The sequence below is a fragment of the Sminthopsis crassicaudata genome, chromosome 6 (genome assembly GCF_048593235.1).
Source record: "Sminthopsis crassicaudata isolate SCR6 chromosome 6, ASM4859323v1, whole genome shotgun sequence".
NCBI classification, from domain to species: Eukaryota; Metazoa; Chordata; class Mammalia; order Dasyuromorphia; family Dasyuridae; genus Sminthopsis; species Sminthopsis crassicaudata.
This window is the reverse complement of record NC_133622.1, coordinates 151,448,524-151,465,670: the sequence shown is the minus strand read 5'-3', so window position 1 is coordinate 151,465,670 and position 17,147 is coordinate 151,448,524. Positions and strand designations below refer to the sequence as shown.

Below are 17,147 nucleotides of genomic sequence, written 5' to 3'. Positions count from 1 at the left end.
GAAATATGTCCAAAGGGTTTTCAATCTGTGCACATCTGTTGTTCCAGTAGTGTCTCTACTGATTCTATATATCAGAGTGATCATAAAAAAGGAAAAGGACCTACATGTGCAAAAAATGTTTGTAGTAGCCCCTTTTGCAGTGGCAAGGAACTGGAAACTGAGTGGATGCCCAATAGTTGGGGAAGGGCTGACAAAGTTATGGTATATGAATGTAATAGAATACTATTGCTCAATAAGAAACAATAAGTAGGATGATTTCAGGAAGATCTGGAGAGATTTACATGAAGTGATCCTAAGTGAAGTGAACAGAATCTAGAAAACACTGTGTACAGCAACAAAAACATTATGTGATGACCAACTGTGATGGACTTTTTTCAACAGTAAGCTTATTCAAGTCAAATCTAATAGACTGAGATGGACAGAATATCATACTGTGGGAACTGAGGGTGGATGACAGCCTGGTCTTTCTACCTTTTTTGTTGTTATTTGCTTGATTTTTGTTTTCTTTCTCATTTCCCCCCTTTTTGATCTGATTTTTCTCATGCAATATAATACTTGTGTGTTTGTGTATATATATACATATATGTATATTTTTATTTTCATTTTTATTTTTTAAGATTATCCTATAAATAATTAGCCCAATTCCAAGCCTTCTATCTGTGTATGCTCTTTTAAATCATCTTAGTTATTATAACATTCTTATGAGATATAAATAATGTTGTTCCCCATAAGAAGTAGACAATCTGACCTTAAATAGCTCATAATTGATCTTTCATATTTACCTTATGTTTCTCCTAAATCTTGTAGGTCAAATTTTCTATTCATTTCTGGTCATTTCATCACAAAAGCCCAAAAGTCCTTTAATTCATTAAATATATTTTTCCCACACAGGATTACAGTCATCTTTGCTGAATAAATTATTCATGGTTGCAAATTTCATGCCTTTCCTTTTCAGAACATCATGCCCCATGTCTTTTGATTTTTTTATGTAGAAACTACTAAACCTTGTGTTTTCCTGATTACAATTCCATACTATTTAATTTTTTTTCTTTTTAGCTGCTTATAGTATTTTCTCCTTAATTTGGGAGTTTCAAAACTTAGCAATAATGTTTCTAATTTTGGGATCTTTTTTAGGTAGTGATTGGTGAATTTTTTTCCAATTTTTATTTTACCTTTTAGTTCTAAAACTTCAGAGCAATTTTCCTTAATAAGTTCTTGAAATAGAATGTCTAGACTCTTATGTTGATCATAGCTTTCAGATAGTACATCAATTCCTATATTTTCTCTCCTTGATATATTACAAATAGCCTACTAATTACCTTCCCTGAATTCAGCCTCTCCTCAAGGAACAGTGGCTAGGCTACACAGTGAATAGATTGCTGAGCCTGAAGTCAGAAAGATCTGAGTTCAAATGTAGTCTTGTCAATATGACCTTGAGCAAGTCACTTAAGTTAATATTTATAAAATACCTGTAAAGTACAATGTGAACAGTATATGGAAAACAGTAGATTCTTAATAAATCTTACTCTTTCCCCTTCCCTTCTTCTCTCCTCCATTAAATTATGACCTACAAAACTTCCAGATTAATATTTTATTTTTTGATAATAGTTTTTATTTACCAGATATTTGCATGGGTAATTTTACAACATTGGCAATTGCCAAACCTTTTGTTCTAATTTTCCCCTTCTTTCCCTCCCCCAAGATGGCAGGTTGACTAATACATGTTAAATATGTTAAAGTATAAATTAAATACAATATATGTATACATGTCCAAACAGTTGTTTGGCTGTACAAAAAGAATTGGACTTTGAAATAGTATACAATTAGCCTGTGAAGGAAATCCAAAATGCAGGCACACAAAAATAGAGGGATTGGGAATTTTATGTAATGGTTCATAGTCATCTCCCAGAATTCTTTCACTGGGTGTAGCTGGTTCAGTTCATTACTGCTCTTTTGGAACTGATTTAGTTCATCTCATTGTTGAAAATGGCCACATCCATCAGATTAATATTTTTAAAGCACACATATGACAGTCATTCCTATGCTGAAGAAACTCCAGTGGTTTCCCATTGCTTTTAAGATAGAATACAAACTATTTGGCATTTTAAAGCTCTTCACTATTTTTTCCAGCCTAATTTTTTGGTCTGATTTAACATTACAACCTTGTTGTTTTATCATGACATTACATTTCTCACCTCTAGGCCTTTTTTACAAGTTATCTCCCATACCTGAGATCAATAATTTTCCTCTTTAACTATCCCTCTTAGAACTTCCTATTTTCCTTCAAGGTTTAGCTAAGGGTCACTTTCTTCAAAGTGTCCTTGGTCTCCTTGACTGTTAATATATGCTTTCTATTCCCCACCCACTTTTCAACATATATTCATTTTGCATAAATTCTGCATTTATTTACATATAACCATCCAGTAGAAGATAAACTCTTTAAGAATGGTAATCATTTCATTTTTGCATTTTTATCTGCATTGTATATAAGATGGTAGGTCCTTAAAAATGATTGATTGATCTAGTATAAGTTCTTAATTTTTTCAGATAGCAAAGAAGGCTCCCTTGTAATTGTTCCCCTCAAATTTCAGAAATCTTCATGATGGCTAACTAGAGTATAAGTTATGATCACAACTAGAATATTCCCTTTGGCACAATTATTAGATACCTGGAAAGGCATCCGATTAGAAATACTGACCAAATTAATGTTTAAAGACTAGCAAAATCCAAGGAATTTTTCCTCCAGGCTCAATGATCCAGACATTAGGTCAAACTACTAAGCATTAAATGACTTCAAAGTTATAATTAAAACAAGATTAATATACATATAGAGAGAGAGATATAATTTGTTATCTCCTACAAATTCTTTTGGGTCTATTTGACTTTTATCACATAATCGTAGTTGTGATTTCACATTCATCTCACGATACTTACAAAACCTTAACTTTCTTTGGATACCTTTTTTTTACATGAAGGGGATCCATATGATTTTTATAAAACAACAAAGGACAATAATATAGAGCGATCAGAGAACAGGATTATATTCTTACAAAACCTATATCAAACTATACATTCTTTTCAAAAGAGCAAATGTTCAACGCATATTCTAAAGAAGGAAAGCAGAACACATAGTGGAAAAGCAGCAATGTTCAATTAGGAAGACAGAGGTCGAATTTTGCATCCAACACTTACTTTCAAGAGCAGGCCCTCAGAAAAAAATCATTTTTCTGAGTTTGGATCTTCTTATCTATAGAAAGGAGACAATGACATCCACAGCATCTACCTCACATCTTTCACTTTATCTATGTAATGTGAGGGTCAACTGAGACAATGTGGAGATCTGCAAACTATAAATGTCAGCTGTTGTTATTATACCCCTAGTACCTTCAATTTATAGAATTAATTCTGCTACTCAAGTCACACTGAATACTGGCAAGAACCTTGCCTTTTGAAAACCAATGCCTTTTAAGCATATGTGAATACTGATTTTTAAGAAAGAGCTGTTTAAAAACATTTCAGACAGATAGCCAAAATCAAAAACAAATACAAATGATGAAGGAATTCTCATAAATGGTGTATATACCTGGTACTGGATTTTCAAATGAGTTAGGAGTTAATTAAGCATTTTCATTCTTTCATTCAAAGAAGAAGGTAAATTCTACCTTCTGAGGTTTGTTTTTTTTTTAAGTTAGAGTGAGAGATCTATGTTTTCTTGGCAAAGATACTAAAATGGTTTGTCATTTCCTTCTCCAAATCATTTTACAGATGAAGAACCTGAGACAAATAAGAACTTCTTGTTGAAAATTTATCCCTCAAAAAAAGTCAAGATTTTGTTTCTGACAGAAACCCTTCTCTTCCTTGTGTTCAGAATGGAGCCCAGGAAACAATAAGAAAACATTTTCTCCATTCCTCTCCTAGAGAATTCTCTTAAGTCCATCATAGTATGGGAAGACTTACTCCTCAAACCAACTAATGAAGAATTTTTTAGATTACTTTAAAATGACATATATTACAAATATAGCTAACAATTTCACCCTCGATCATGTTTTGCTAGTTATTACTCTGGTTTGGGTGATATAGCTCTGGTCTTTGAGTTAAATTGTTAACTCAATAGTCTGATTCATAACTACTCTGAAGGACTTATGTTGAAAGATCCTATCCAATATCCAGAGAAGAAAAAAATGAATGTATCTGAAAACAGATTCAACTATATTCTCTCTCTCTCTCTCTCTCTCTCTCTCTCTCTCTCTCTCTCTCTCTCTCTCTCTCTCTCTCTCTCTCTCTCCCCTCTGTCTCATTCTCTCTCTTCTCTCCCTCTCTCCTCTCTCTCTGTCTCCCTTTCTATCTCTCTCTGTGTGTCCTCCTCTCTTTCTGTCTGTCTCTTTATTTTTCTTGAGGTTTTTTTAAATACCTTAGAGTTACACAGATTATAAGTGTCTGAGGACAGATTTGAACTCAAGATATGAGTCTTCCTGACCCCAGGCCTAATGACACTCTATCTACAACATCACCTAGCTGCTTTGTTCTGAAGAATACAGAGAGACAGAGAAAGAAAGACAAAGATACAAAGAGGTAATTTTTCAACATTGACCCTTGCAAAACCTTCTATTCCAACTTTTCCCCTCCTTTCCCCCACCCCCTCCCCTAGATGGCAGGTAATCCAAATACATGTTAAATATGTTAAAGTGTATGTTAAATCCATTATATGTATACATATTTATACAGTTATCTTGCCTTCCAGTGCTTTCTGAAAAAACAATCTTTGTTATTCTGTGTTATTCTTGGCCAAGATCAGTACCCATATAACATAATTTACCAAAGTATCTCATACAATCTTGACCTTTATAAATATGCATCCCTGGCTTCTACTTGCATCTTCTCCCTAGTCCCTGTAAACTTCTTATTTTGCATAGAGGAATATTGTTATTGTGCTCTCACCTCTTTATTCAAAGAGGTCCAATGAGTTCTGGCCTTCTTGGAAAGTCCCTCTTGCAAGTGCCAAAAGAGACTTGTCTATTTCTAGATCTAAAGTCAAAGCTAAATACTGCTTTTTTCAGGATTCTGGATGAATAGGATTTTGATATTTTCAGTTTTGCCACCATTCTGGTGGCTTCCTCAATATATCTTGCCACTTTTACCTTGTATCTCCACTGGATGCATGGATAGTCTCTAGTCATTAACTCATCAGTCTCACTCAGCAATTTAATTCGTTTTTACAAGAGATATTTATTAAGGTGTAGTAAAAATAGAAGTTATAAACTATTCCCCCAATTTCCAAGGACACATTTTGCCCTCTACCACCTCAATTTCTTGGTAAAGTGGGCTCATACTTAATTTCTTCAAAGCACTTTTCCCATCAAGATTATCACACTTCTGAATGTGACATAATGGTTGAATGTAGCTTTCCCTCTTATAAGATTCAGTGTTTTGATTGTGAGATCAACTCACAGCTGGGTTGAATCCCAGTCACTCTTCAGGATTTTGCTCTCTACAAATTCTGATCTGGAATTTTATTCTTGGCTCTCTGGTTGTTGTCCTGACCTTTTAAAGCTTATAGAATTGCATTTGAATCCATCTTCAAAAATCCTTCTCTTAAGTCAGGAAAAAAATAGACCCAACAGCAATGGGAGCAACGCACAGCCATGTGCTTTAAGTGAGGCATACCTGGGAAATGAATATTATGCCTTTATGGAAGCAAATTTCCTGAACTTTTCTATCTGACTGACAGGAGCAGAAAGAGTAGTGCTCTGCTCATGTTCTGGGGGTTCCCATTGGTAGTTCACCTATTTCATATTTTAAAAATGATGCAAAGGGAAGTAAGCAGAAGCAAGAGAATATTTTAGATAGTACCAAGCTTGTTTGCATAGTCTGATTATTCTTCAATTGTCTTCTCTTTACCTGTTTTACATGTTGGTGATCAATTTTCTGCTTTTGTATATTTTTATTTTGTTCTGATATTTCTTGTTTTCTTTTTAGATCATTGGTTTTGGGGGGTTTATTTTAATTTTCAGTGGTATGGTTTATCATTTGTTATTCCAAACTATCCATTCTCCTTGCATTTAATTTCTTAATATTTCCCTTCATTTATTTCAGAATTTCTTGTTGTGCTTGTGAAAAATTCTGTTTGAATGTTGTTTACAACTGTTGTACAGTTGTTCTCGTCTTCTAGGTTGCGTTTGAGGGTATCTCTTCATCTATAATAAATTCTTTGTAATAGTCAATATATTCCCCAATTTACTCATATTTCCAGCCACAATCATGAACTGGGGCTTTGTCCCTGGGCTCAGTGCTTTTGGAAGAGGTGTTCAGTACTGCTTAGTCTCACCTGTTTCTGACATCTAAACTTTAGACTATGTCTAAACTAAGGAAGGGACTAGGTTTTTAGGCATCCTTTAATCTTGAAGGTTTAGAATGCTGCATCTTCATTGCCATCTAAAAACATGCTGTTGCAGACCAAGGGGCACCTGGGATTTCAGTCTCCTGCTTTTAGGGCTACCATGCCTAGACTGGTTTCAGATACTTCAACTTGAGGTCAAGGTCCACAGTGAGATTTTCCAAACAATTCTGCTACATTTCCATTAATTTTTTTGTCCTTCACATTTGATATTCTTACAGACTATAGGTGTTTCTTTTCTATCTCCAATCATGGCAAGAGGCTTCTCTTGTTTTTTTACTGTTTTGGTACTGGATTTTTTGTTCTTTCCTATTGCCTGTGGATTGCTGGCTGACTTTTTTGTAGTTCTGGAATGAATAGAGTAGCATACTGTATATATTCTCAGTAGGTTTCTCCATTATTATTCAGTAAGCTGCTATTTTGAGGTTTTTACTTGAGTAGGTGTATAGGAATTGCCCGCCTGTCTTTATTTAAGCAGCCATTAAAGCCAGAATTGCTGAAGATAATCCTTTTCAATATTCAGTATTTTTCTATGTACATACAACTTTAGTATGCAATGTGGGCATTTAGTAAATGATTTTTGGTGGTTATGATGAAGAAATGGACTTACACATAACTGTTATTTTAAAATTACTTTATAACTGATATTTTAATATTGATAAGTAAGTTAGAAAAGGTACCATATAGTCATAGGACCATTCTTAAGACTAAGAAAGTTTGAATTTGAGTCCTCTGACAGTGGCAAGAACAAGATGGTCAATTTACTTCACATTTCTTCTCATTACTCCAACACAACTCTCTAAGCCTAAAAATGCAGAGTATTTGCTGATCTGTTTTGATTAGAGGGAGTTTCCAAATTAGGATTTCCTTAATCTAATTAATCACAAATTTGAACAAAGACTAAAGGAAAATAATTGGCTATATCAGAATGTTTGAATTCACCGGAAAAAAAAAAAAAAAGTTTGGATTCTTGAAGACTGTAAAAGAAGAAGCAAACTCCTAAGGATGTTCCTAATAGAAAGACTCCAAAACAGTGCCTTAGAATAAGGAATATATTTTTATCCAAGGACCAGTGTATTTACATGGATAGACCACCACCAGAAAGTTGTTCCACAGGTAATATCTTTCTTAATCTCACAATGAGAAAACCTATTAAAGCTTATATAATGACTTGCCATGAAGACAACATTTTAAGCTGTTTTTGTAGCAAGAAGTAGATTTGCTGCATACCAATCATCCTATCTTATTTCTGCTTGAAATAAATATTATAGTTTTTAAGTGACTGCATTTTTGCCAAATCCATTTGTGACTCTAAAACAAAAGAAGCTAAGAGATACATGTGGGGATTAGATCTATAAATACCAACCTCATTAATAAAGACTTTGACCCACTGCTCTGATGACCCATTAGTTTAAATCCATTTTGAGTGAAAAATATCTAAAAATGAAAATTATGTCTTTCATGACTATTTTAATGTCTACATATTCTGCAGATTTGCTCATATTTCATTTTAACAACCAAACTTAGAGCTTTATTCATACCAATTAAAAGTAAATTAAAACTGTCATGGCAGTCTCAACTTCAGTATTTGCTTTTATATGTTCTTAATATGTTCTTAATTGTCATGTTCTAATATGCTAGATAGCTTTGGAATATTGTCTGGCAATAATCTGTGCTTCCTGTAGATCGGTTTCACTAAGGAGCAAGAAAAATGAATGAATAAATATATGAATGAATGGGGATAAAAGCATTAATAAACCCTTCCATGTACCAAAAACTGTGCTAAAGTAAGCACTGGAAAAGCAAACAGAAAACTTGAGACAGTGCCTTTTTCAATGAGTTCAGTAAAGATTTGGTAAGATTCAGAAAAAAATTGATCCTATCTTTACAGGGAAAAACAAGTCACTGAAAAGCCTATAAATTTAAAATTAAATTTAAAATTCCTAATTAAAACACCAAAAAAGGAAATTTTGAAAACAAAAGGAGAGATTGATAAAGTTAAAGCATTGAAATAATAAATAAAATTAAGAACTGGTTTTATGAAAAGAACAATAAAATAGATAAACCACTGGTTAATTTAATTAAAACAAGAAAGAAGAAAACTAAATTACCAATATCCAAAATGAAATCAAAGCAATTGTTGGGAGCTATTTTGCTGGATTATGTCAGTAAAACTAACAACTTAAGTTAAATGAATAAATATTTACAGAAATAGAAACTGCTCAGATTAACAGAAGAGGAAATAGAATACTTAAATAACCTTGAAAATAAAATGAACAAGCCCTCAAGGAGCTCTCTAAAGAAAAAAAAAAATTCCCGGAATCAGATGAATTTACAAATGAATTCTAACAAACAGTTGAGGAATAATTAACCCCAAATATGATTTTGATATCTAAAGCAACAAGAGAAAAAAGAGAGAAAGAAAACTACAAGCCACTTTCCCTAATAACTATAGATGCAAAACAAACAAACAAATAAATAAATAAAACAGTAGTGAGGAAATTATAGCAACATATCGCTAAAACCACACACTAATATAATTGATAAAATCCATAACAAAAACCCCAAAATGTATAATTAATAGATGCAGAAAGAACATTTGATGAAATATAATGCCCATTTCTACTAAAAATACTAGAAAACAAATAAAAATAGATATATTTTTTAAATTATGTATTTATCTTAAACCAAGAGCAAACATGGGGATCGGCCTTTCTATTAAGATCAGCAATAAAACAAAGATGTTTATTATTACCTCTATTATTCATTATTATATTAGAATTGCCAGCTAAAGCAACAAAACAAGAAAGAGAAATAAAATGTATATAAATAAATAGGCAACAAGGAAACAAAATGATCACTCTTTGCAGACAATATAATAGTAAGCTCAGAGAAGCCTAGTTTAAGCCAACTTAAAAACTAGTTGAAACAATGAATAATTAGGAGAGTTGTGGGATATAAAATAAATGCATATAAATTATTAGCATTTCTATGTTACCAACAAAAGTTTATCAACTTTTATATGTTTTGTATACACATATATACATGTTTTACCTATCCACAGAGAATACAAATTCTTTTAGGTCCAAGACTTATTTGTTTTTAAAAATATACCATGTATATTTCTGTGATTTTCTTAGTTTATATGTTGATTTTTTGCTGATACTTATGAATTTATCATAATACTTTTAATATAAGTTAAAGTAAAAATGATTTCAAAAAGGTAATGTCTAATTTTCTTTCCCTGGCAGTAAACATATATACTTATTATGATGGAATATACCTAAATCTTGAACTCAGAGACATAAACACTTTGAAAAGAAGATCCCACTGACTGTGTAAATAGACAACATATTTAATCTTCTAATTGATACTGTTCTCAGCCCTCCATGTCATCTCAGAACTATGGTGAAGTATCAAAGATGTTCTGGAATGAATAATTAGATGAGAGGATGTTTTTAGAATATAAGTGGGAGGTAATATAAGAGTGGGGGTGGCAAAGCAATTAAGTGTATGTCTGCGGAGGGATGAAGCAGCAGGCAAGTAGAGAAATTGTGAGTGATTTAATAAAACTATTCCTCGTACTTTGGTGCTAAGAAAGTCACATCTGAAATGTCCAGCTTATTAAATCAAAACTTCTCATATGATTTTACAATAAGTTCTTAACTGATATCCTTGCCTCCCATCTTTCCCTTCTCTATCCCAACTACATAGAGCTACCAAGGTGATATTCTTAAAACACAAATTAGACAATATTACTAAATAAACTCTTTCCCTACCCTCCATCTTTAGGATCAATTACACACTGTGCTTGGCATTTAAAGTGCTTTACAATACAACTCCAATTTCTCTTTTCAGTTTCCATGATTCCTTGGCATGCATTCTCCCACCAAACTAGTCTTGTTTCAGTTGTTCACATATGACACTCTAACTCCCATCTCTCTGCCTTTATCCAGGTAAATATGTGGAATGATATCCTTCTTCATTTTCTCAATTTCATTATAAATTTTGCTCACATAACACTTCCTAACTGTGGTCTTTCCTTGTACATATTTTTGTATGTATACATATATATGCACATACAAAGAAAACATGTGCATATATATGTATATGTACTTGTCTTCCCTGAAAGAATGTAAGTTCCCTGAGGGAAAAAGTTGCTTCCTTTTGGTCTTCGTAACCCCAATGCTTAATGGTACTTGATAGAAAGTAGGGTCTTAAAATATTCTTGTTGATTATTATTTTGTTTTTTTTCTCAAGTTCTGTATTTACATGGCATAAGTCTGAAAGGGAAATAGAGTTACATTTTTAATCCTTGTTCTATTTATTAAGTTATTAAGGCAATTCTGATATTCAAAATCCCAGAAATTCAAAGTTAAAAGATAATTTGGGACAGCCAGATGGTGCAATGGATGGAGTGTTGGATGTAGACTCAGGAAGACCAGAGTTCAAATTCAGACTCAGGCATGTACTAGCTTGTGGGACCCATATAACTCATTTAATGCTGACTATTTCTTTAAAAAGAGAGAGAGAGAATTCAATGGTCATTTAAGGCAACCCTTCATTGAACAAAAATCATCTGTAAACAGCAGTTTTTAGCAGAAATATATAGTTCCAGGATACCTACCTGAATAGACCAAAGATAATCAACTGAGAAATGAAAATCAAAACAATTTTGAGATTTCATTTTAGACAATGCAAATTAGAAACAACAACAACAAAATATAAAACTTTGGAAAGGCTGTGAGAAGATAGATATACCAACACACTGCTGATAGAATTGTGAAGTAGCCCAACCATTATTGCTATCCATAGAGAATTTTGGAAGAAAAATGGCTAAGCTGTTTATACTTTTCTTCTTTATCCAGTAATTGTATTACTGATCATACACCCTAGAAAAATAAAAGATGATAACAAATGTTTATGATATAATACATATGTTTATTGATGGGGTTGATTGAGGTCATGGCTGTATACTCTTTGGTAACAAAGAAACAAAGTAGAGACACATTCAGAGAATGGTTTAAAAAAACCCATAGATATATGAACATAATGTAACCTTACTGTACAGTAAGACATGACTAATATAAAGAACCCAGAAGAATACAGCAACTCTGTTCTATGAACTGATGGAGAGTGGAATAAGCAGAATCAAGACAATCATTATAATGATGTGAATTAAGATTTTATAAAAGGAAGTTGAGTAATGGAAAAGCACATGAGATCTCAGAGAACAGAGAATGACACATATTCCCTTCATCATGAATTTGTCCTTATCTGATGAGAAAATCTCTTTCTGAATCTCCCAAAATCAATCCCTGGAGGCTTCTTTGAAGGTAATTGAGTTTTGAAGCTATCTAAAAGACCTTAGAGAGGGCTTAAATTAACAGACTGTAAATTACAATAAGGCCATAGGATCGAAATATGACTTAACCCAAGGCATGTCGATTGATGTAAAAATGACTTTGAAAAAAAAACCGTTTTACCCAATTACCTCTATTTTCTTTGGCATAAATATATGCACTATATATTGATACCGGTTGGTTCTTGAAGACATTATTAAACTTCAGTCTACTGTCAGAATTGTAAATTACATAATTAATATATATCATGAACCATACAACTATAATCAAGTCATTTAACCTGACTTCCCTTATTTATAGAGATACTACCTACTTTACAGAGTGGTTTCAAGAATTAAATACAATATCTATTAAGTTAAAAGTTAGGTTAAGTACTTTGTAAACTTCGAAGCATTAAAGATAAATTATTAAATTATATACTAATGGATTAAAGATTAAAAATAAAATGTAGGTAAATGGTAGCTACCACATTCCCTAGTGTAGAACTCTGTTGAAAAAAAAAAGAGAAGAGGATGAACTCTCTAGCAAACTCCTAGTCACTGTTTTGTTATCCATATAACTACAAATAATCCCTTTAAATATTCTAGAACTTTAATTTTAGAATTAAATTTTGAATCTAATCAAAGTTAATCTTGCAACCACTATACTCTTCCCTTTTATGAAACTAGGGTCAACATTTGCTACAGTTCTGTAGGCTATCTGTTCTCCACTATGTTTCTAAGATCACTAACAATGGTAAACATTTATCAGTTCTTTCTGTATCGCCAACATATTTCATTTGGATCAGGTGACTTGAACTTAATCAGGGCAACTAAGTACTCTCTCACTATTTCCTTATTTATCTTGGGTATCAATTCCCTATTAGTCATTTTTTTCTGTTATTCCAGTCCAGAGATCATGTTCTTTGGGCAAAGGAAACAGAAGTGAAATAAAATAGCCCTGTCTTCTTTCTAGTATCAATTATCTTTCCAACTACCTTAAGCAATAAGCTTTTGGGGGATTCTCCTCTTTTTTTTCTAATATAATTAATTTTTTGAGTAGCATAACTTTTTCATTAACTTCAGTTTCCTGGCACTCTTCTTATAGAATCAAGGCATTCTTCCTCTTTTACGATTCCTTGTTTCCATCTTGTGCACATTTCCTTTAAACATCTAACTGGTTTGGGAAGTTCCATGAGCAGCCACATGAGTTTCGTTAGACATTTCTTCATTGCAATTGTTTCTCTTACTGTATTCTGATTTAATTCTTGTAAACTTTCTATCCCTCTATATTGTTTCCTTTTGTCCCTTTTAGAATTTTAGGCCAAAGAATAATACCTATCTTTTCTCTGATTACTTTGAAATGTGGCATGTATGTATGTTTTTCAAATTTAGGCTACATATCTTAATATTCCTAGGTTTCCCACTGGGAAGTGAATGTAAATTGTTAGCACTAATATCTGTCTGCCCAGGTTGCATGTACCTTCGGATTCTAATGTTTATTGTGTAACAAGAAAATGATATTCACACACATGTATTGTACCTAGACTATATTGTAACACATGTAAAATGTATGGGATTGCCTGTCATCGGGGGGAGGGAATAGAGGGAGGGGGGGTAATTTGGAAAAATGAATACAAGGGATAATATTATAAAAAAAAAATATATATATATATAATTAAAAAAAATATTCCTAGGTTTCCTTTCCTTATCACAAATGCTAAGATGTGGTAGCCATTTCCTCTCAAAGGTTGCCATCATTTTTAGTCAGTCGATTAACATTTATTAAGTTTTTGTTCTATGCTAAGCACTGTTCTAAGACATAGGGTTATAAAGAAAAGCAAAAAACTGTGTCTAGTTCAAAAATATCACAATCTCATGAGGGAGATAAATGTATATATCTGTATGTATGTATATGTAATAAAAAGAAAATAAATGATGAATTGGAATTAAGATGGATTAGAAAAGACTTTCTGTAGAAGGTAGTATTTTAGCTTGGGCTTGAATGAAGCAAGAGAAATGAGGAGAAGGAGATGAGGATGAAGAGCATTCCACACATAGAGGATAGCCATAAAAATGCCTTGGGCTAAGAGATGGAGTAACATGTGTGTGGAATAGCAAGGAAGTCTGTGTCACTGAATCAGAGTGCAAGAAGGAATATAAGATGTAAGAAGACCAGAAAAAGATATGGGGATTAAGTGATGAAAAGGCCTTCAATGCTGAGTAGAAGATTTTATAGTTGATCCGGAGATGATATTGTGCCATTGGAGTTTACTGAATGGGGAAATGATATAGTCAGATTTTCTATTTAGGAAAAATCTCTGGCAGCTGGAGAATGGACGGAATAGGGAGAGACTTGTAGCAGGAAGACCAATCAACCACCAGGCCATTGCAATAGAACAGGCAGGAGGAAATGAGAGTCTGTATCAGGATGGTGGCAGTATGTTGTACCTTCAACAATGACAGTAAAGTACGGAAGAGGAGAGAGTTTATAAGGAAAGTTAATAAGTGTAATTTTGGATACATTGATTTTGAAATGTAGTAGTGAAATAGTAGACATACAGTTCAAGATGTTTGAAAGTCAGTTTGAAATGTGAGATTACAAAGGTTAAGGAGGAATAAATCGATATGAGAATGATCAATATAGGGATGATGATTTATCCATGGTAGTTAATAAGATCATAAATATAGAGGGAGAATGCAGGAAAGGAGCCTGAGAAAAAAGTTAGATAGAGGGAGAATCAGGAGAGAATAGTGTCCCCCAACCTAGAGAAAATAAAATACTAAGGAGAAGAGGATAATTGACAATGTCAAAGGCTGCAGAGAGGTGATGAAGAATGGGATTGAGAAACGATCATTAGATTTAGCAATTAAGAGATCATTGGTAACTTTGAAGAAAGCTGTTTTGCTGAATGATGAGATCAGAGACCAAATTGTAAATAGTTAAGGAGAGAATGAGAAGAGGAGCAGAAGCACTTATAGAGAACTTTCTCAAGGAGTTTATCCTGATCTTTGGATCAGGAGACAAATTGGACAACACTTAGTGGGGATGAAAGGATGAAGTTTTTTTTTTTTTTTTTTTTAAACAGAGAGATAAGTTGTTTGTCTGCAGTGAGTGTGGAAGGTTCTCAACAGACACAGAGAGATTGAAGATAAGTGAGAGAATGGAGAGGGGACAATCTGATGGAGGAGAAATGACATAATGCGGTCTCTTGTACAAGTCAAGAAGTTTGCTGTCCGAAGAGCTAGAGCCATTTCTTCATTTGAGACAGAGATGAAGAATGATATAGTGCCAGAAGGCATTATCTGAAATTAGGTAGCAGGGATAAAAAAGGTCCTTAGCAAATGGTCTTAATTTTTTTTTCATGAAAATGAAATAAGTTTTTCAGCTTAGAAGGTGGGGGAAGGAGAAGGAATGAAAAAGTTTGGAAGAGCTGTGAAGTGTTGAAGTTGAAATTGAAAAGTGAAAGTGGTAAGTAAATTATAGAAGGATTGTCTAGCAAGAATGAGAGCCCAAATCAGATTATGTAACATGAATTTATAGTGGACTCAATCAGCAAGATTTTATGATTTTTTTTCCTACCTTTGCTCCTACACACATGCTGCTCAGTAACATATTAAAGAAGCAAAGGGTAATGTTTGATAGGGCACAAACAGTAATAAAATAAAGGGGCAACAGAAGAAGACAGTATAGAACTGAATTATTCACTAAGGGGTCAAAAATGCAAAGAACAAGGAATGACTAGTGCAGGGATGATGGTCCAAGAGATCATTTAGAGGTCAAAGGATTGGGGTTATAGTGTGGTGTAAGAGTAAGGTTTGGTATGGGAAAGAGGAAGTGGTAGAAAGATTGTTTAGATAAGGGATTTTCAGAGTTCTTAAATATGGAGATGGTACATTTGTGGGTGACATCTGAAATAAAAAAAATATGATCATTTCTGCATGTGATTGTGATGGGGTGGAGGAGTAGGTCATGGGAAATGAGTAAATTGAGAAACTGTGAGGTTAGGGTTTTTAAGAGTTTATTTAAAGGAGTATGTTGGGGTTTCCTACTTATGAAGAAAGGAATTAGGAAGGAGAGAAAAATTGTAAATCAGGTACTAAACTTATTAAGAAAGGAAGAGATCTGTCTGGAAGTCTGTGGACAATACTTACCAAGATTTTCATTGAGTAATACATGTGTATCATAAAAATCTCAAAGGGGATATTATTGAATGATAGGGGTAAAGAAAGAGTAACAATGAAGAAGCAAGGAGGATCCTAACTCCTCCTCCTTGACTAGTAAACTGGGAAAAACAAGTGAAAGTATAATTAGTGATGAAAAGAATGGCCAGAGAGACAGTACTATTAAGGAGAAGTGACGTCTCAATGACAGCCACAAGATGAGAGGATGAGAAAAAAACTGAAAGCAAGGTTTTTGTTGCATTCCATAGGGTACAGTGGAAGGAAGGGGTAGCATCTGGTTGGGATTTTTGGATGGGTGAGTTGAGGGGGATAGGAATAAAGAATTGGGGAGTGGGAGATAGAAAACAGTTTGGAATATGACTGATGGGTTTGTTAATGGAAGTTTGTTAATCATTAAGTGAAAAGTATCTTTTTTCAGCAGAAGGTGGAGACAGAGCATGAAATGCAAGGTAAGTAGTCAGATGAACCTAGTTCCTCCTTCCTAATGATCTTACCCATATACTTCTTCTGAACCCTTTGAAATCTATTCTGTAAAAATCTAGCATGACTGTCATGATATTCCCATCTGTCTTTCTTTCTCTTTTTCTTTTTTCTCTTTCTCCCTCCTTCTCTCCCTCTCTCCTCCCTCCCTCCTTCCTTCCTTCCCTCCTTCCTTCCTTCCTTTCTTCCTCTTTCCTTCCTTCCTTCCTTCCCTTCTTCCTTCCTTCCTTCCTTCCCTTCTTCCTTCCTTCCTTCCTCCTTCTTCCCCTTCCTTCCTCCCTCCCTCCCTCCCTCCCTCCCTCCCTTCCTTCCTTCCTTCCTTCCTTCCTTCCTTCCTTCCTTCCTTCCTTCCATCATAGTTCTATGATAGAGTAGTCAGCATAGTGTTCAATAAACATGTAATGATCAATAATCAATATGATTCTTGTTGCACTATGCTAAACATTTTCCCTCAGTCTTAGTTTTCAATTTTCTTTTGAAATTTGCATAGAACTACACTGAGTTAGCTTCAGTTTTCATTTGTTTTCATTCAGCTGTCATGATTCTGGATATTGAAAACTGAACAATTGCTAAATGCTAGAAACATATTTTTCCCTTAGCACTTCTTCTTTGTAAACTCATGCAGATTAATCATAATCCAAGAGGTACGGATTTATTTAAAGCACAGATTTCACATTCTCACATTTATTTTCACAACATTCTTTATGGTAAGAGACATTTTACAGACGAAGAGACCAAATTACATAG

The 17,147-nt window shown here is 33.6% G+C and overlaps 1 protein-coding gene across 1 annotated transcript in view; it reads right to left on the bottom strand.

Moving 5' to 3' along the window:
* Nucleotides 1-17,147, bottom strand: part of GPRIN3 (GPRIN family member 3) — a 49,767-nt gene that overhangs the window by 29,542 nt on the left and 3,078 nt on the right. The gene's annotated exons all lie outside the window — the stretch shown is intronic.